The sequence below is a fragment of the Astatotilapia calliptera genome, chromosome 19 (assembly GCF_964374335.1).
Source record: "Astatotilapia calliptera chromosome 19, fAstCal68.1, whole genome shotgun sequence".
Classification (NCBI taxonomy): Eukaryota; Metazoa; Chordata; class Actinopteri; order Cichliformes; family Cichlidae; genus Astatotilapia; species Astatotilapia calliptera.
In genome coordinates this window covers 14,435,618-14,455,716 of record NC_137440.1, presented here as the reverse complement: position 1 = coordinate 14,455,716, position 20,099 = coordinate 14,435,618, and the positions used below count along the sequence as shown (strand labels likewise).

At 42.7% G+C, this 20,099-nt stretch overlaps 1 protein-coding gene across 1 annotated transcript in view; it reads left to right on the top strand.

Annotated features, from left to right (window-relative positions):
- Positions 1-1,580: 1,580 nt before the first annotated feature.
- Positions 1,581-20,099, top strand: part of lingo2b (leucine rich repeat and Ig domain containing 2b) — a 48,315-nt gene continuing 29,796 nt past the window's right edge. The window contains exon 1 of the mRNA XM_026151981.2: positions 1,581-1,945. The gene's annotated coding sequence lies outside the window, so the exon portion shown is untranslated. The remainder of the gene's footprint in view (positions 1,946-20,099) is intronic.

Genomic DNA, 20,099 nt, shown 5'->3' with positions numbered 1-20,099 from the left:
GATAAGTAAAGTGTTTTTTCTCTTTTAAGGTGGGAAACGGAGGGATGGGGGGGGGGGTTATCTGACATACACTGTTGTTTATAGCTTCCACAATCACTTCTTATTATAACTTCCTTGGAGTAGACAAATAGCTGCACATAGTAGTGTCTATATGATGGAAAACATACTGTCCTTTTCCATTATCCACTATGTGCATATCTTAGTCCACCTTAAGCCTTGTTTTAGCTTTTCAGAAGAGGCCTCCTCACCCTTTGAGACCACTAGGACACAGCATTCTTTTGACTTGACTTTTGCTGAATGGAGTCTCGCATTATTTATTAAAATATTCTTTATCTATCATGCCATCTTGTACAAGGCAACAGTTTCCACTTTGTGGGACTTCTTCTCACTAAACAAAGTTTAATTTGGTGCTGTGCTCTGTTTCATCTGCCTGATCTTGCTTTGAAAACAAAGTTGGAGTTTCCACCGTGTGCTTTATACCTCCATGCACTGCCTCCTTAAGTCTTGCACCCAGAATGGTAAATGGCCTGGTAAATGGCCTGTATTTATATAGCGCTTTACTAGTCCCTAAGGACCCCAAAGCGCTTTACATATCCAGTCATCCACCCATTCACACACTGGTGATGGCAGAAACATCCTCTGTGATTACCCAGATTATCATCTGGCCACTTAGCACTAATGCAATGCTTCCCGCCATCACAATGCTACTAAGTCAACTGTAAACGAGATCCATTTTAATAACAGCTGAACCAAGACTGCAAATTGGCTTTAGATGAACAAGATTAAAACCACCACAGGTTCAAATAAAAGCTGCTTCTTTGGAAGGACGTTGTAATAAAATCTGTCTTTTGTACATTGAATATGTACGTTCACTGGCCACTTTATTAGGTACAGCTGATTATGTTCTCAGTGGCAGAAACTAAATCGATTTAGTCATATAGACAAGGTCAAATCGAGCTGTTGAAATTCAAAGTGTGTATCAGACTGAGAAATAAAGATGATATACGTGACTTGGCCAAGCTGACAGGAAGGGATGAGTAAGTAAAATTATCATTTAGGACAACCAAGTCGTGCAGATGAGCACCTCTGAAGAACATGTCTTTGGCCCATTGGAGTTTTGTTGCATCCCTCAACACATCCCCATCTTATGAAAGTTCATTCAGGCAGTATATCTCTCCACGTCAAAAAGTTCAAATCATCCCAAACTGGTTCCTTGAACATGAAAATATAGAAAATGTCAAATGAGCATCTTTGGGATGGAATGGAATGGGAGATTTACATAATGTATATGCAAAGACAAACCTACCAAAACTCTGCAATGTCATCAATATGAACCAAAATGTTTCTGGCACCTTGTTGAAACCACATCACAAAAAATTTCAGCATTTTCAAAGACTGAAAAGGCTGAAAAGGTGTATCTAATAAACTATCCTGTACATTTTACTGATCCAGATCAATAACGATCTAAGTCGAGACTAAACTGCTTCAGATTGCTGACCTATAAATGTATTCACCATTCAGCCAAACTAAATGACAGCTGTTTGGCACAACTGTACATCAGAGAGCACTTTTCAGGCTTTTACTCTGAAGGCCAACATTTAATGCCACTCTGTACACGCTGCTGGCTTGACGCATCTCTCTCGCTCTCTCTCTCCGCGCGCCGTGATCCAGCGCGGTGCCGATGCTTCGTTAAACCTGGAGCCGACTTCAGAAACACTGAGCTGCGTGATAACCGGAGAGGAAACCACATTAAAAAAAACGAAAAAAAGTCTGCTATTTTAAGGTCGTTTTTCCATGGAAGCCAGAGTGGAAGGAGACCAACTCAGAGAGAGGATTGCATTCACAGTCTGTGCAAGTCTGTGTTAAGAGTGTGCGCGCCTCGGACTCCCACTCAGTGATGTAAAACGTGAAGGTGGATTTTGGCATGTGGCGGAGCAGGTAAAAGGTAAGACTCGTGATACTTCATCGACCATTAAATTGTTGTAACACTGATATATATATATATATATATATATATATATATATATATATAAGAGAGAGAGACATATATATTTATATTTTTTAAGCTCAAATTCATATTTCACTTCAATCCGTGACGGACATGAACAAAACCCTTCCCGACTCACTCATCAACTGGGCGATAACTCGCGAAAAAAAAGAAAAGATATTGACACTTGGTTTCATCAGCAGACTATAGGCGTAGTCCCTCTCCGGGCAGGAGGTGTGAGAATATTTTCAGGGGGGAAGGATGCAAGTTATTCAAATAAGTAAATAAATAAATGCGAACAGGAGAGCTGATGAGGTCCCCATGAGGTCTGTGGTGGTGAATGGAGATAAAAGCTCTGCCTCTGTTTTGGGAGGGATGTAGGTGTTGAGGGAAGAAAGGATGCTGGATTGTGATCACACTTTATGTATCATACCGTATGACTGAAAACTCAATATAAAATATAAAAAATATATATACATAAATTTTAAAAGACAATCCACCGCCTGCATGAATGGTGACGCCTGTGGATGTGACTTCTTTCCCCCCCACTTGAGATTGTTGCAGCAAAGAGATCGCATCTATACACTGTCTGACATGATGACACCAACACACTTGACAAGGTGGAGAGATAAAAACCCTCCTGTGCTGCACGGCGGGGGATGACACAAGCTCTGTATGAAGCTGGTGTTCTGCTGTGAGTCAGTGTGGCCCTGCAGCAGAGGAACGCACTGAGGAACACAGTTCTTTTTTTGTACCCCCCTCAGAGTGGACCAGGATCCCTAAAAGCCTGCGGGGATGAGATATAGTGTAGATATCCCTTCATGCGGATGAGTGTTTGCAAAAAACCCTCACTTTACACGCTCCTGTTCTGACCTTAAGTACGAGAAATAAGACTGAATTATAAATGAGTTATGCTCAGCCAAGGGACTCTCCAGCTACTGGCTCTTCTCTGACTTCCGTGGGCATTAATTGAGGATGGCATGGCTACAGTAATTGTGTGCAAATTGAATCTGGCCATTGTTATCTTCATAATAGAGAGCATAGTTCAGGGGAAATAACCAGAAATGCATTTGTAAGCCTTTTTTTAATTACTTTTTTTTTTTAAAAAGGGAACAATACTTTTGCGTTCCAAAATCCAAGGCCACAGCATGTAAGCATTTGTTCAGTGTGCTCACCAAAGTATGGTTTTTAGAAGTTTTCTTGTAACAAATGAATTTAGGTGCACGGAGGACTCTGCTGTACCTCAGGGCTTTCGGCCAGTGCTGCCCTGCTGTATCCAAGCAAGAGGGATGCTAATGGAGGGGTTGGAGGGGGGATACAGGCGTTACCGCTGCAAGATCGAGAGAGAGTGATGCTGAGCGTGTGTCTCTGAGAGAGAGAGAGTGTGGGTGAGTGTGTGGGCATTTGTGTGTGTGAGGCGTTTCCATGGCAACCTGTCAGGGGTGTGTTTGGTCCCGGGAGATAGAGAGAGGGAGAGAGAAAGATGAGACGAGGAGAAAACTATCCCTTGTTAAGGGTTGGGGGGGGAATGAGATAAGCTAATGGGGGGGGGGGGGGGGGGTAAGGTGGGATTGCCTCCGCCCCTCTGTCTTCCCCTACCACCCTATCAACCTTCTACTGTTTATTTTCTCCAACCCTGACAGGCTTCCTTTTCCCTTTCCCTTTCTCACATCTCTAACTCTGTTCCCTTGCAAGGAAATTTCAAGGCTTGCCGTGTCTGTGTCTTGTGTCACATGGGAGGATTTCTGGGTAATAACCAAGTGCACAAAACTCATCTGAGGAAATCACCGCGCCACCACCGTTTTCTCCTGACTTAACTCCCAATCAACCTTCACGCTGCCTCAATGTAATCCACAGCTGGTCATACTTACCATGACTGTATTCTTGACCTCCACAGCCTTACCAATCAAGCTCAGCCCCCCCTGTTTTTGTCCCTCATTGTGGGTGCGCAAACTAATGAGTTAACATCCCACCCGCGTAGCTGCACACAAACCGCCTGGCTGATTCTTGGCACCTTTATTTCCCTCAGATGGTGCCGATAATGGAGAAAAGCAATGCCAGTGTTTGGGTTTTATGCACTGACTGTTAAGCTCTGTCTTACATGTACTGATTCCCTTTATTGGCATTAGTTGGATTACATTAGAAATCCAACTTAAACCAAATGGAAGAATATAGGGATTGATTACATGCTGCTGCAACAAGTGTGACAAGGATTTTTTTCTGTTATTGTTTGTGATCTAACAGAAAATAAGAGAAACAAGATCTAAGGCAAGGCAAGACATAAAAGACATAAATAAAACATAAAAGGGATTTCAAAAAGGCAAAAAAAAGAAAAAGAAGCGCACATGCAAACCAAGGACAGAAGAAAAAACAAAATAAAATATAACATTAGAAACTAAAATAGATTACAGTGCAATCACAAAGTTACACCTACAGATATGATGTGGCTGATTTCCCTCCATCCTTAAGCATGCAAAAGTCAGCCCATTTTTCTTGATCCTCCAGATTTAAATGATGATAATAATTAAAAATGCATCTCACCATTTATTACCAAAACGTCTGTCTTAGTCTAAGTACAGGCGAAAAAATATTCTTTGGCATCATAAACATGAAGCAATAATTTTGAGAGAAATACAAGGAAGTGTATAAAATATTTATAAAGAGAGATATTTAAAAGTGAATATATATACCAATGAACGAATCAAGTAAATTTTATTTGACCAGATTCCATTAAAGCTCAAAATTAACAGTTGATTGAGAAGCAGTTTCATGGCCATGTGAGGCCATAAATTAAGTAGATTAAAATCTTATTATGATTTTAAATGTATTACTCGCATTTGGTAGCAACTTCATGCAAGCGGCCATAATTAGGCAAAAAAGTAATAAACTAAGCCCATCAGTGAGAAAGCAAAAAACATTCAGTGGCTGTTTTAAAAGTAGGGAATGAATTTGTCTTGATGCATGCTCAGTCATCCAGGAAAAGAAATTCCAAACACTCCTTTGATTGCAGCTATTCCACTGGCCACTGATCAATGGTCTTTGATCAGTGAGTGTTGATCAATTGTTATGACAATTTGCAATATAAATGATAAAGAAACTGACCTCACAGCCCTTTGTTTGCCAGTGATGCTAGTTTCAGTCATTGTGCAAATGACCTGCAGTCACTTGGATGAGTGACGAAATGCAATGAAAACGCTGCGACCAGATGAATCAACTTTTCGGGATAAGGAATGAATTGACCAGCTCACTAAAAAGCCTGAGAGCTTGGTGTGGCTGTAGCTGAGGAGGCAGAGCATGTGATCTATTAATTGCAGGTTTAATCCCTGACTGCTGCAGTCTGTATGCCAACTTGCTGACTGACGCATCACAGTTCTGAATGAAATTATTTTTACAGGTTAAACCGAGATTAATTTGTACCAGAATGATGGGAATTAAAAAGTGTGGAGATGGAAAGAAGCAGCTCATCATTCCAAGCATATTACATCATCGTTCAAACATGATGTTTGATTGATTTGATTTTATTGATTAGCATTCAAATATATCAATGAATACAGAACAAAAATCTACCACAAAGCAAGAAAGCATGAGACAAGGCTAATCAAAAGGTATTGGCTGAAGCATTTGCTTATTCAAGATGGCGTGAATGTTGTGTTAGCCTGCAAGGCTGACAGGGTCACAAATTTTTACTGATGATGTGACTGCTGATAAAAGTAGAAGGTACTCTATGTTCAGTGCAAATGGATAATAACTGAAAGCATGCCAAAGAAAAATCAGCCCAAGAGGCAAAGAAAGTGAATATTCTTCAATGACCACGTCAGTGACCTGACCTCAGCCCCATACAGCGGCTTTACAGTGACTGAACCACAAATAAGCAGGAAGTGAAGGTGGGTGCAGTAAAGGCCTGCCAGAGTATTTAAAAGAGGGGATTACAGAAGTTAGTAATGTCCACAGGTTTTAGACTTCAGGCAGTCATTAGCTACAAATGATTTTCATCCAATTATTAAATCCATATATTTAACATTATCTTAGTCTGGCCCATTACTTTGGTGCTTCTGTAATTCCTCCGCATTTATTGCAATACTTAATTAAACCACTTAAGGGTGAAAGTCTTCACTTTAATCACATCTTGGTTATATCGTTTAAAATCGACTGTGGAAAAATGACAAAAATTACGTCACTGACCATTTAGTTATGGACCTGTCTGCGGTTTCCAATGACATTTATACTAAAAATACTTTTATCTAATCAGTTATGGTTTCGATTATAGTTTAAAAATAATTTTTGCAGAAAAGGAGTTTTGGCATCACTGTTACACCAGATCTTTACGCCATACTTGGCTGATTTAGAAGGGGATGTATCGCACCTGCCTCCAAAAGCCACCAACTGTTCATCTGCACACAGATCAGTACCAGTTTTTGGATAAGTGCACTACAAAAATATACAAATATCCCTAATGGCAGGGCCTGTCTGTCTAATCTGGTTGCTAAAAGAAAAGTAGACAATTTGATTCATTATAGCAGGAATTTTTATGATTAGAAATATAATAACAGTGCACATGAATGTATAACTGGCATCATAAAAGAGGTCACTTGGTCAGTTGAAGGTCTAATGTGTTTTGTTCTCAAAATCTCTCATCATGGAGAAGCAGGAGATTTTTTTTTTTGTTTCATCTTGAATCTGAATTAAATATCATCCACGTGGAAGTTTAAATGTCATTTTCACCGAGAGCCCATTTATTGTACTTCCCAAAGTAACAATAACTCAGAGACTGAGCTGAATGAGAGTAAAATCATTTCCATTAGCAAAAACGTCTTTGCCCTTCCCATTGATGTGCTCTTTTAGAGATAATCCACAGTGATAAAAAAAAACCATTAAAAATTATATTCATTGTTATTATCCAGCTACCAGGTGATCTGTTACTGCGACGTGCTCAGGTTTCAACCTTTCCACAGCCAACCGGGTTACTATTGAGGAATTTTAAAGTAATTGTGTAGTTAATCACGGTGATTCTTAATGAGAGCCTGCAGTATGTGTACAGTTTGTCAGAAAATCAATACACCCCATAGGTGTCAAACACATTCTCAGGATATTAGTGCACGTTAAACTGATCATTCTGAAATAACCCATTATGACAACCTAAAGCAACAGATGGCTGCTGAAAGGCAACATTATTAATGCAAGGCAGATTTGCAGACAGAAACTTTAATTACTTAATAATTACCATGTGAATCAGTTTTATCTACACCATTAATAATTGATTAAATATTGTTCAGTTGCCACTTTTCAATCCCAGATGTCAGAGCCTCCAACTAACACACACATGAATTATATTAAGACTTTAAATTTCCAGGGTTTTACATGTAATAAGGTCAATAAGGTTTCCCAGTAACACTACAATAAAAAGCAAATGTTTCAGCTTCTGAATTGTCATATACAGAATGCTTATAGAAGAAGTTTCATGGACTTCAATAAATAATTCTTTTTATTTGAGTAATATAATTAACTTAGGTCCTTTTGTGCAGGTTGCTCTATAATGTTGGAGTTTGTTTCATGTTCACTGTGTTTCACAGTCAGGGAGGAAGACTCTCCTCTCACTTAATCTGACTGGAAAAGGAAGAAGATATGTCAAGTTAAATAAGTCTTCTTGCTGTTTTCTATTAATATCTTCATAGCAAAATATATTCTTAAATTTGAGTTTAAGCACTAACGTTTAGCCCCAGTGGCAAGATTATAAATCTAGAAAGGATAAAGCAACGTGGCATTTATGTTCATATCATTAATAATACAGTATATTTTAAAAGGGTGCCTAGCAGACGCAAAGGTGTAGAATATGAGAATTTTATGTAACTTTTCTTAAGAAAAAAAGGAAATGGCTATAACAAGTGGAAACCAGATAAAAGCCCCCAAATGTTTAGTCAGAGAGATGCGATAAAACACAAATTAGTTTACTTTTTTTTTTTTAACTACCCTGTGCTAAATGGCTCCATATCAGAAATAATCACACTCGATCTTAAAGTACTTTGAGAAGAACTAACTTTATTAAACGGTGTATAAAATAGTTGTCTAATCCAAGGAGTCCCAGATAAATCAGCGAATAATGACAAGAGCCATGACTTCCCACTCCTCTTCTGAATATAGATGTGTCCAAAGCAAGAGGACAGTGAGGACTCTTTTCATATTAAGCAACACATTAGCGATGCAGCGAGCTCCAGAGTGCTCGGTTGTTATTGGAGACGAATTTTTTGTTTGACAGGCAAGACGAGGCCAGTGTGTGGGGCCCTTTTGCTGGAGTGTGATTAGCATTGCAGATGCTGGTTTCTGTAGGCGTCAGTTTCAACAAACTCAAGGTTCCCCGTCTCCAGTGCACGATTAAAATGTAACAGTGATGCGTGGTTAATTCGCAGGAGCAGTATTATGCTGCAACACTCAAAGAGCCTATTTTTTGCTCAGGTGTATATTGCACCTCCTCCTGCATGGGCTTTTTTTGCACCTCCTCTTGCACATAAATACACACAAGGGCTGCAACCACACGAGTTTCTCTGTGCTGAAGTCTAATATGTCTCAAAGCTGCCAACAGCTATTACTTTCTGCAGGTATTCAATATCAAAAATTAATGTGTGAATATGAAAGGGAAATGAGGGGATTCGTGACTTTCCTCGAGAAACGAAGGTAAAGATGAATTAATTTTAGTATTAGAATTTAGCACAGAAAGCAAAAGTAATAAGAATAACCACTGGCATGATCATAATAACCGTAATAATAATTGGGATGATCCACAATAGTCAGTAATCCTCAGTCCTAATAAATAAAGGGATCATAAAAACATCATCTTCGTGTAATTTAGGTCCATTAAGGTTATGACCCTCCCACAGACAACCAGTGTAGTATTGATCAGCTTTAAAGTATGTGATCAATCAAACCGCATCATATCTGTTAGTGTAGACAACAGTAGAAGCTGATTCTTAATGAAAGCCTGCAGCATCGGGGCCATTTATCAGAAAATCAATATACACTATTGGTGTCAACCTACGCTGTATACACACAAACACACACAGTTGGACATGGGTCCAGCTTGTAGTGGGTGTTCTGTGTGTGCATGGGTTGCCATTAGTATAGGAAGTGCAGGCAAAAAAAAACATCATTGAGCTGTGCTGTGTGGCATTTTAAAGACTAATATATTATTCATGAAGAAATTTGATTGTCTGTAGTTTTTTATCCTCTTACACTTCATCATTATGTGTTCATTTGTTCATAGCGATATTAGCTTTGGGGTAGTTTTGGCATACAGCCGGTTTCTTCTGTTTAGATAAAAAACAACCTTTAGATTTACCTACTTTGTTAAACTGCTTTGAAACTCAAATATCCAACTGAATACACGAGTAAACTGGCACCAACTCAATGCTTTTACATATGTAGAATTGGTCAAAGTGACCAGAAGAGTTTCTAGGAGGATGTTGGAAACTCCATAACCACCTCTGGGGTTCACACAGGATGGCCCAGAAAAAGAAAAAATCATGTAAAGGTGTGTGGGATCGTTTCTTGGCACAAATTGGGCCTCTTAGGACCAACTAAGCATCATTTAAATGCCACAGCCTACCTGATTATTATTGTTGCTCATGTCTGCTATCTTGCAGGGGAATAACAGAACATGTCACTGAGTTAGGATCATTTCAAGGTGGTTTCTTTAACACGACATAGAGTTCACTGTACTAAGCAGTCCACACTCACAGTTTCCACATCCTAGTCTTAGATCTTATATAGCACCTTTGGGATTTTGGTGGGATTTGCATCATGAACGTGCCGCTGATACATCTGCAGCAGCCAAAAACCAAAATCTCTGAAGAATGTTTCCAACACCTTCTTGATTTTATGATACGAAGAATTTAAGCAGCTCTGGAAGAGAAAAGAGGGCCCAACCCAGTACTAACGATATGTACCTAATGAAGTGTCAGGTGAGTGTAATTTATAGCATCTTGGTAACCTTTTCACTACTGTAGTAATTGGGACTGTATAACTGTATTATTTAGGAAATTACTCAGAATACGTGGTGTGTAACATACGTTGTTGTGATTTGACAGCCCACGTTCTTCCAAGAGATTGTTCACTTATTAAACAAGACCTGCGTATAGGCACAACCTAAATAGGTATATACAAAAATGTTGCCATGGTGAGCTAGAAGATGCTACAAAGTTTTGTGACATACTGCATTCTGAATGTTGTAAGGGGTTAATTTAATACCAACTGTGAAGCTTTCAAGTAATTTCCATGCGCAAACTAGTGATGGGTAAAATTCAAGTTCCTCCTTTTCTACAGTGAAACATTTTCAGGAATGCTTACATAGTTTAAACCAGACAACAGGAACCAATAATCGATAGCTGTTCTTCCATTCATGCCAATAATGATCTCACTGTAGTTCCATCCTGCAAACTTAATGTATAATATTTTATTGCCTTAATGCAAGTCAGTGTATACTTTACACATATTGTAGCATTGCAGATTGTTGTGACGATTGAATGAAAACACCTCTGAGGTGCTAAAAGTCAAAATGTTTAGAAGTATCTGCCATTCTTGCTGCTATATATAAATGCGCTCAGCTCTCAGCAATGTCAGGAGCAAATAATGGTGCACATCCTTTCCATTGAGAAATGAGAAAACATTGCAACAGGCAGGTCTCTGGAGGACACTCTTGCAAGAGATGCCAGTAAAATTGGGGGGGAAAGCACAAAGAGTTCTTCAGGTTAGTGTGGGCAACCTTCCTCTGGCACTGTCACAAACACAGAGGGAGGCTGACATTAGACACTTCCACGATATGTATTCTCAGGGTTGGGACTAACGCGTTATTAAGTAACGCGTTACAGTAACTACGTTATTATTGTGGTAACGAGCACGGTAACTAGTTATTATGCCAAAATCAGGAACGCATTAGTCGTTACTGGGATTTAGATAGGGTCGTTACTCGTTACTTCGTGTGGTGGCTATCACGGAGCTTCCACAGATTCAGTAACATTAGCAAGTGGTGGAGGCCAGCAGGTGGATGAAGGAAAGGGGACGCAGAAGGAAAAGAGACCGCCGGTCCAAGTGTGAACTGAACTTCAGGTAAGAAGTTATGACCTGCAGTCTCTCTGGGTCAGATATAAACCAAGTTTAGGTGGAGTTTATTTTCGTTATTCTGACTTTTTCCGTACTGCGTGCTAGCTAGCATGACGGAGTTTCTATACAGCTGGGTGGTGCTATGACGTTAATGATGTTGAACTTTATTTTGTTCATAAGTTATTAGAGTTGCAACCGTCCCGCCTGGTATTCAGAGAAAATATTACGCGTTTCTTATTGAGGTGAAAAGGAACAGTTTGTCCCGTAATTCAGCTACAATGAAAAAGACACAAAGCTGGAGTTATTCTGTGTCTTTGCTGCACAGCTGCCTCTTCTTCTTTCATTCTCCCCCCTCCCTCTCCTGTTTCTACTTCAATCATGAAAACTGATCAATGATCAGCTGATCGGCTCTCTTGTTTGTTTATCGCTCACTTTGCGCCGAAAGAGGAAACCAGCCGATGTCGCGGTAAACAACAGCAGCACATTTAAGCTTGATCAGCTATTGTTAGAATTTATTTAATATTAATTTCTCGTATCAGCTGATGTTTGCTGGAGCCACAGCTGTAAACCTGCTGGTCATGATATGGTTTGGTTATCTGGTGAGAGGGAAACATGAAGATGAAACCAGGAGATGTCCTTACTGGATCATCAGAGCTGTGATGGAGAAACAGGTTTACCTTTTAGGTGACATGAATGAGTTGAAGGGAAGTTATGAACTGTTTCTGAGAGACAAATAACACCAGGATCCTTTTTTAGGTAGCTGACAGCTGGTAACTGTGCAGGTGCGGATCTAGCAAAGTGTTGCCAGGGGGGCATGTAGGGCATTAACAGGGAAAGGAGGGCACAAAGAAATACTTTTCTTTCTTATTCTCATTTAAAATGTCTAGCTTTTAAAAAATAATTATGAGTCTTACAACAAACGATTGACAGATTGATACATATATATACCATCAGAACAGTGTACATCACTGTCACAACAGTGTTTATTTTCATTCAAAGGCTTTATGATTTTTCCTATAATGGTGGGCCGGTCTCTAGTCAAAATGCCCGGGCCAATTTTCTGTCCCAGTCCAGCCCTGTATGCAGCTCATCTGCAGTCTGGTGTTGCCTACATCTTCCTATTCAGAAGGCAGAATTTCTGAGTTCTGAGTACAATCGAAAGCACCACGACTGCATTTTTTGTGTTGCATGTAAAAGGCGCACATGACTCTGTGACGTAGGCTAGAATCATGGCAGCAGTCAATGACGGTCCAGGCGTGGGATTTCTCTCGTGGAAATATGCATTATACATTATACATTATATTTTCCTTTCTATTGGTAGGTGGCACAGTGCACTTGTGGCAAGTAAGCAAGCTAGAAGACTGGCAAAGTTATGGAAGAAACACATTAACAAGAGAATTCTGAGTAAAACCAAAGTTACTTTCCCTAGGAACTAGTTACTTTGAAAGTAATGAGTAACTTGAAGTAACTGAGTTACTTTTGAGAGAAGTAACTAGTAATGTAACTAAGTTACTATTTTAAAGTAACTTACCCAACACTGTGTATTCTATATTGTTTATGAGCACAGTTTGTAGAAGCAGCTTTTTATAAAGTGGTGCGTTCATTTACACTTTAGTGCAAAGAGTGATATTTTCCTGCACCTGTGAATTTTTCCGAGCTTAGCTAATGAGAACTTATGAGAAGTTTCAGTATTCAGTGTTTCTCCTGGGTAGAAACAGCCTCAACATTATGTTGCACCATCCAAAGTTTTTAATTCTCTAAACTTGTTAGCTGCTTGTAGGTTAGTAGGAACTCAGTGAACCCTTTTAATTTTTAAAGTAACTTTAAATTCAATAAAAATTCAAGTGCCAAAATTCTGGACTACACTAACAATACACATGAGGCTTTTCTCAGAACCAAGTTAATCCCAACATTCCCAACAATAAAGCATGCCGTTTAATCACAGTGAATCATGCTAGCTGAGTTTACAAGCTGCTGCTGCTAGCATTAGCTCCTAAGCTTCAAACCACTGGGTCATGTTAAACAGCTACATTTTAATGGATGTGCCCATGTTATATACAATATAATTAATTTGTTAGCTAGTCTGCACAATCTCCACACCAAATAAAGATTTATTACCGGTGTGAACTGGCTCTATATACAACAGCAGACACTTTATTAGGCACAACTTGCTAGTATTGGGCTGCCTTCAGAAGTAGCTTAATTCTTTGTGTGAGAAATTCGAGAAGATGCTGAAAACAGTCCTCAGAGACTTTGGCATTGACACGATAACGTTGCAGTTGCTGCAGATTTGCATGTGCATGATGTGAATCTCCAGTTCCACCACAGCCTGTGCTCTGTTTGATTGAGATCTGATGCAGGAAACCAGATTTGAGCTTTGTGCACATTATCCAGCCATCAGCAGCCATCAGAAAATGGGTACTGTGTGGTCGTAAAGGGATGCAATAATACTCAGGTAGGCTGTGGTATTTAAATGATACCCAGTTGGTGCTAATGGGCCCAAAGAAAATATTTTTATTCCATTACACTGAACCCATCAGCCTGAACTGTTGATGCAAGACACGGTGGATCCACACTTTCATGTTGGTTACACCATCTGAGTGTTGCAGGGGACATTGAGACTCATCAGACCAGGTAATGGTTTTCCAGTCTTCTAATGTTGAATTTTGGTGAGCTCAATTTCCTGTTCTTGGCTGACGGAAGTGGCAACCGCTGTGGTTGTCTTCTGCTGCTGCAGCCCATCTACTTCAAGGTTTGACATTTAGAGATGCTCTCCTGCAAACCTTGGTTTCCAATGAGTTACATTTGCTTAATGGTCAGCAATGTGGCCATTTTTCTCTGGCGGCTGGCATCAAGAAAGTATTTTCTCACTAAGAAGTGCCGCTCACTGGATGTTTTCTCTTCTCCTCTCAGACCATTCTCTGTAAACCCTAGAGATGGTTCTTTGGGAAAATCCCAGTAGATTTCTGAGCTACCCAGACGAGCCCATTTAGCATCAACTGCCACACCACATTCAAAGTCACTTAAATCACCTTTGTGTCACATTCTGATGTTCAGTTTGAACTTCAGCAGGTCATCAACTAACACAGATGTTTTTATGCTTAAATGTTTTGCATTGCAACCATGTGATTGGCTGATGAGATATTTATGTTCTCGAACAGCTATACCTTATGAGTATAAATACAACTGGGTTAAAAATGAATTGAATTACTTTATAACACTTTTTAAACACTCTAGATTTTCATGATGACAGGATTCAAACTGATTAGATCATTTCACAGCTTTTTGAATTGACTTATTCCAGCAGGGACCAACAGGAGAGACGAGGAATTAAGTGTGACATAAGCCCACAGCCAGATTCGATATGAGAATATCAGACTGCCTGCGAGCCCTCCCACCCTCATCTCTTTTCATTCTCAACAGTGAGGTCCGTAACCCTGCATCTCCAGGAGTTCTTCCTGCATCTGGCCCATATTCTATCATTAGCTCCCCCGCCCCTTCTCCCCCACTGCCTCCCTCCATCTCTGTTACTGCAAATTCACTTTAGTCACATGTACAGTAAAAATGATAGAAATGCATTAGGGCAAAATAGATAGAACATTGTGCAGGTGATAGAGTATAAAGCCCAGAGGAGTCTTTGAAAGCAAAACAAAATGCAGCTGAAATGAGCAGAGATGGGTTCTAAAGACTTCACTGAAATGGACAACAGAGGGGAAGTGATGGCAAAGGGAGCAGCGCGGCAATGTCATTTCAGGTTGTCAAACTCTACAGCATGAAATTAAGCAAACCAGGTGGGGAGAATGAACGTTAGAGCAGTGGTAGGTGAGGGGGAGCTTGATTCAAATCAGAAGTTTGACTCTTTAATGCAAAGATAAACTGCCCTGAATTCAGGATTCAAAACACAAATGCAGCTATGAACGATGTGCAAAGCAAATGCTGAATCTTTTTGCTTTCATGTTGCATTTTCTGATGCTTTTGCAGCAGCCGGGAAAATAAATGAAACATCACCCTGTGAAGTAAGAATAACGCAGCATCTACACAGTGGATTTCTTTATGAAAGAGTTCAATGAATAGCAAAATAAAAGTCTGGTATAAAAAGACACTATTCACATTATGCTTCCCGAGCGTAATAAATGACACCAGGTGATAGGCAAACACAAATCAAACTGATTTCCTGACATCATATCCTCGGTAATAAAAACAGCTGCTGATTGCCTGTCATGTGTGATAGAGGGAACGAGACCGCCTGCTGTTGCACATTTCAGAACAAATATTGCTCCGGTCTCAGATGGTCAACATGGCTTTATCCACCTCTGTGACAGGACGCGAGATGGCTTTGCTTGAGCGCTCGGTAATAGCACAAATAAAAAACAGTAAGTGCTGATACAGAGAGGTTGTTTGTTCGGTGGTAGAGAACAGATCGGTGCTCCTGGGGAGCACCTGCTATACTGTAGTAACGACCCTGTCAATACGATTGGCCCACAGAGCTTCAGTCTTAATGCACTCACCCGCTTGTCATTATAAAGCACTTGAAAGAACAGAGAGGCCATTATATTCACAGTGTAGCACCAGTTGTGGAGCCCGTGGCCTCTCAGCTGTCCTGTTGCGTGGACACCAACGCTCTGGCTGATCCTCTGTCTGAGAGCACACTCCTTGCCGTGGGGGCTGTTTGGCTGGTTGACGGCCAAAGCCGCAGCTTCAGTGGCTTTTCAGGATGACAGCATTGGCACCACATGTCTGCAATAACTGTGTCCTTCTCTGCATCTAACGCAGAGATGTGCAGAGCTGCCTGTCAATTGGGATAATTATAAGTTTGGCTTGGTGATTTTTTGCTTTAGAAGTATGGGCTGTATTTAAAATATAGAAAAGGCCTTTGGCTCTGCAATCTTTCCAATCTCCAGCAGGAGGCCTTCCCCTTCTCAACTCATCACATTGTATGCAAGTCTATGAAAAAATTGCCCTACTAATCATTTGATTTATGAACTCAGTAGACATTTTCACAATGAATTTATGGTCTCAAAAACTAATTTTTACTTTTATTTAATACAGCACAATGTTCATTTTGTAAATTATGCTCCCATTTAGAGTAAATTTAGTGATAACTGCAAGCACATTCTAGCTATTTGTGACTGACAGCTGCTACCATGTGAGCATGTTTACCTCACTTATCACCTCCTTTAAAAATAAATGCACCCCAAGAGCCTCCAAAATGGGTGACATCTCTGTAGCTGCATCATGCACTTTTTTACAGTCTAGTGTAGCTATGTTCACACGTGCACTGCAGCGCTGAACTGAAAGTCTGTGTGATTCACTGATGTGCAAATAGGCGAATATATTCACAGCTAGCTTGTGGTCTTTCTGAGTGGTGCCTGCTGCACGTTCTGCCCAGGCAGCATCCTCACCTAAAAAAGTATTTTCAGTAGTGTAAACGCTCTGCAGACTTTGTGTAGTTTTCCTGTCTTTCTTCTCCCGACATTGTCTGGAGTTCACGTGTCAACCTTTATTTAGCAATAGATTTGTTTTATTTTTTCATTGAGTTTCCTCACCTGTAATATTTGTGCTCATACGGGGAGGAGTGCGTCTCAGAAACTTTTGTTGCTGAAGCAGTTCTTGTTACTGATGTGGGCCCGAATACATCAAAGATGCCAGTGACAACCACAGATAGCTTTTCATCAATAATTTTCACTTCATCCAACTGAGCAGAAAACTTATTTACAGTGGAAGACAGGCAGAGATGAGGATGACAAAGGAGCAGCGCAAGTAATTTCATTCGAATTCCGTTTGCCTCCGTTGTACCGCCGTGGTGGCAGAAATCTCAGCAGCAGACATCTCAAAGCCTCAGCAAAAAATATGAAAAGGTAGCCAAGCCATAGTGTGAGACAGTGAGTGATAGCGAGAAAGTTTGAACTGCCCTCTCTTAAAAATTCGGAGCCTGTTTTACATCAGAATGAGATCAAAAGTTTTCAGATTTTGGGGAAAATGTTGTCACAATGTGAGTTGTTTGTTTTTTTTAGTTACTGTTACTGCAATGAAGGCAAATTTAATTATGACGTCGTTGCAAATAAATACCACAACTGCAAGAAATTTTACTTTTAATGATTTCAGCTACGCGTTTAGGTGCACCAGGTCTGTCCAGCGTCTTCCCCCGCCACCTGATCCAACTCACCACCAGGTGGTGATCAGTTGACAGCTCAGCCCCTCTCTTTACCCGAGTGTCCAGAACATATGGTCGCAGATCTGCTGATACGATTACAAAATCGATCATCGACCTACGGCCTAGAGCGTCCTGGTGCCACGTGCACTTATGGACACTCTTATGTTCGAACAGGGTGTTCGTTATGGCCAAACTGTGATTAGCACAGAAGTCCAATAACAGAGCACCGCTCGGGTTCAGATCAGGGAGGCCGTTCCTCCCAATCACGCCCCTCCAGGTCTCGCTGTCGTTACCCACGTGAGCATTGAAGTCTCCCAGCAGGACAACAGAGTCTCCAGGTGGAGCACCCTCCAGCACCCCCCCCCCCCCCCCCCCCAGGGACTCTAAGAAGGCTGGGTACTCTGAACTGCCACTCGGCGCATAAGCGCAGATGACAGTCAGGACCCGTTCCCCGACCCTAAGGCGCAGGGAATAAACCCTCTCGTCCACCGGGAAAAACCCCAACGTACCGGCAGCAAGCCAAGGGGATATTAGGATACCCACCCCAGCCCGCCGCCTCTCACCAAGGGCAACTCCAGACTGAGACAGAGTCCAGCCCCTCTCCAGGAGACTGGTTCCAGAGCCCAAGCCATGTTTAGAGGTGAGCCCGACTATATCTAGCCGGTACCTCTCAACCTCACGCAGGAACTCAGGCTCCTTCCCCACCAGAGAGGTGACATTCCATGTCCCTATTGCCAGTCTTGGCAGCTGGGGGCCAGTCCGCCAGGGCCTCCGCTCCTGGCCGCCACCTGGCACACAATGCACCCGACCCCTATGGCGCCTCCTGCGGGTGGTGGGCCTGCGGGAGGATGGGCCCATGTCTCCTCTTCGGGCTGTGCCCGGCCGGGCCCCATGGACTAAGGCCCGGCCACCAGACGCTCGCCCTCGGGCACCCTCCCCAGGCCTGGCTCCAGGGCGAGGCCCCGGTAACCCTATCCCGGGCAGGGTAAACTGTTCCCTCGGTGTCCTTTTCATAAGGGTCTTAGTGAGGGTGTGCTGGGAACGTCTAGCAGAGGCCCCAGTCCGCGAGATCTTCAACGCACACCTCCGGCAGAGCTTCAACAGCATTCCGAGGGAGACTGGGGACATTGAGTCCGAATGGACCATGTTCAGCGTCTCCATTGCCGAAGCTGCTGCATTGAGCTGCGGCCGCAAGGTGGTTGGTGCCTGCCGTGGCGGTAATCCCCGAACCAAATGGTGGACACCAGAGGTGAAGGGAGCCACTAGGCTGAAGAAGGAGTCCTATCGGGCTTGGTTAGCCTGTGGGACTCCGGAGGCAGCCGACAGGTATCGACAGGCCAAGCGGAATGCGGCTTGGGCAGTGGCTGAAGCAAAAACTCGGGTGTGGGAGGAGTTCGGAGAGGCCATGGAAAAAGACTTTCGGACTGCCTCGAAGAGATTCTGGCAAACCGTCAGACGTCTCAGGAGGGGAAAGCGGTGCTCTACCTGCACTGTGTATAGTGCTGGCAGAGCGCTGCTGACGTCGACTGAGAAAATTGTCAGGCGGTGGAAGGAATACTTCGAGGTCCTCTTTAATCCCACTGACACGTCTTCCGAGGAGGAAGCAGAGTCTGGGGATGAGGGGAATGACCCGCCAATTTCCGGGGGCGAGGTCACTGAGGCAGTTAAACAACTCCTTGGTGGCAGAGCCCCTGGTGTTGATGAGGTCCGCCCCGAGTTCCTGAAGGCTCTGGACGTTGTAGGGCTGTCCTGGTTGACACGCCTCTGCAATGTTGCGTGGAGATCAGGGGCAGTACCTGTGGACTGGCAGACCAGGATGGTGGTCCCCATCTTTAAGAAAGGGGACCGGAGGGTGTGTTCCAACTACAGGGGGATCACACTCCTCAGCCTCCCTGGGAAAGTCTATGCCAGGGTGCTGGAAAGGAGAGTTCGTCCGTTAGTCGAACCTCGGATACAGGAGGAACAATGCAGTTTTCGTCCTGGTCGCGGAACACTGGACCAGCTCTTTATCCTCTCCAGGATACTTGAGGGTGCATGGGAGTTTGCCCAACCAGTCTACATGTGTTTTGTGGACTTGGAGAAGGCATTCGACCGTGTCCCTCGGGGTGTCCTGTGGGAGGTGTTGCGGGAATATGGGGTGTCTGGCCCATTGCTACGGGCCATTCGATCCCTATACAACCGTTGCAAGAGCTTGGTTCGCATTGCCGGCAATAAGTCGGACTCGTTCCCGGTGGGTGATGGGCTCCGCCAGGGCTGCCCTTTGTCTCCGGTTCTGTTCATAATTTTTATGGACAGGATTTCTAGGCGCAGCCAAGTGGCGGAGGGCTTTCGCTTTGGTGGCCTCAGAATCTCATCTCTGATTTTTGCAGATGATGTGGTTCTATTGGCTTCATCGGGTGAGGGCCTCCAGCTCGCACTGGAATGGTTCGCAGCCGAGTGTGAAGCAGCGGGAATGAGGATCAGCACCTCCAAATCTGAGGCCATGGTTCTCAGCCGGAAAAGGGTGGAGTGCCCACTCCGGGTCGGGGATGAGTTCCTGCCCCAAGTGGAGGAGTTCAAGTATCTCGGGGTCTTGTTCGCGAGTGATGGGAGAAGGGAGCCGGAGATCGACAGATGGATTGGGGCTGCAGCTGCAGTAATGCGGACGCTGCACCGGTCCGTCGTGGTGAAGAGGGAGCTGAGTGTAAAAGCGAAGCTCTCAATTTACCGGTCGATCTACGTCCCTACCCTCACCTATGGCCACGAGCTGTGGGTAGTGACCGAAAGAACGAGATCGCGGATACAAGCGGCAGAAATGAGCTTCCTCCGAAGGGTGGCTGGCCTCTCCCTTAGAGATAGGGTGAGAAGTTCGGCCATCCGGGAGGGGCT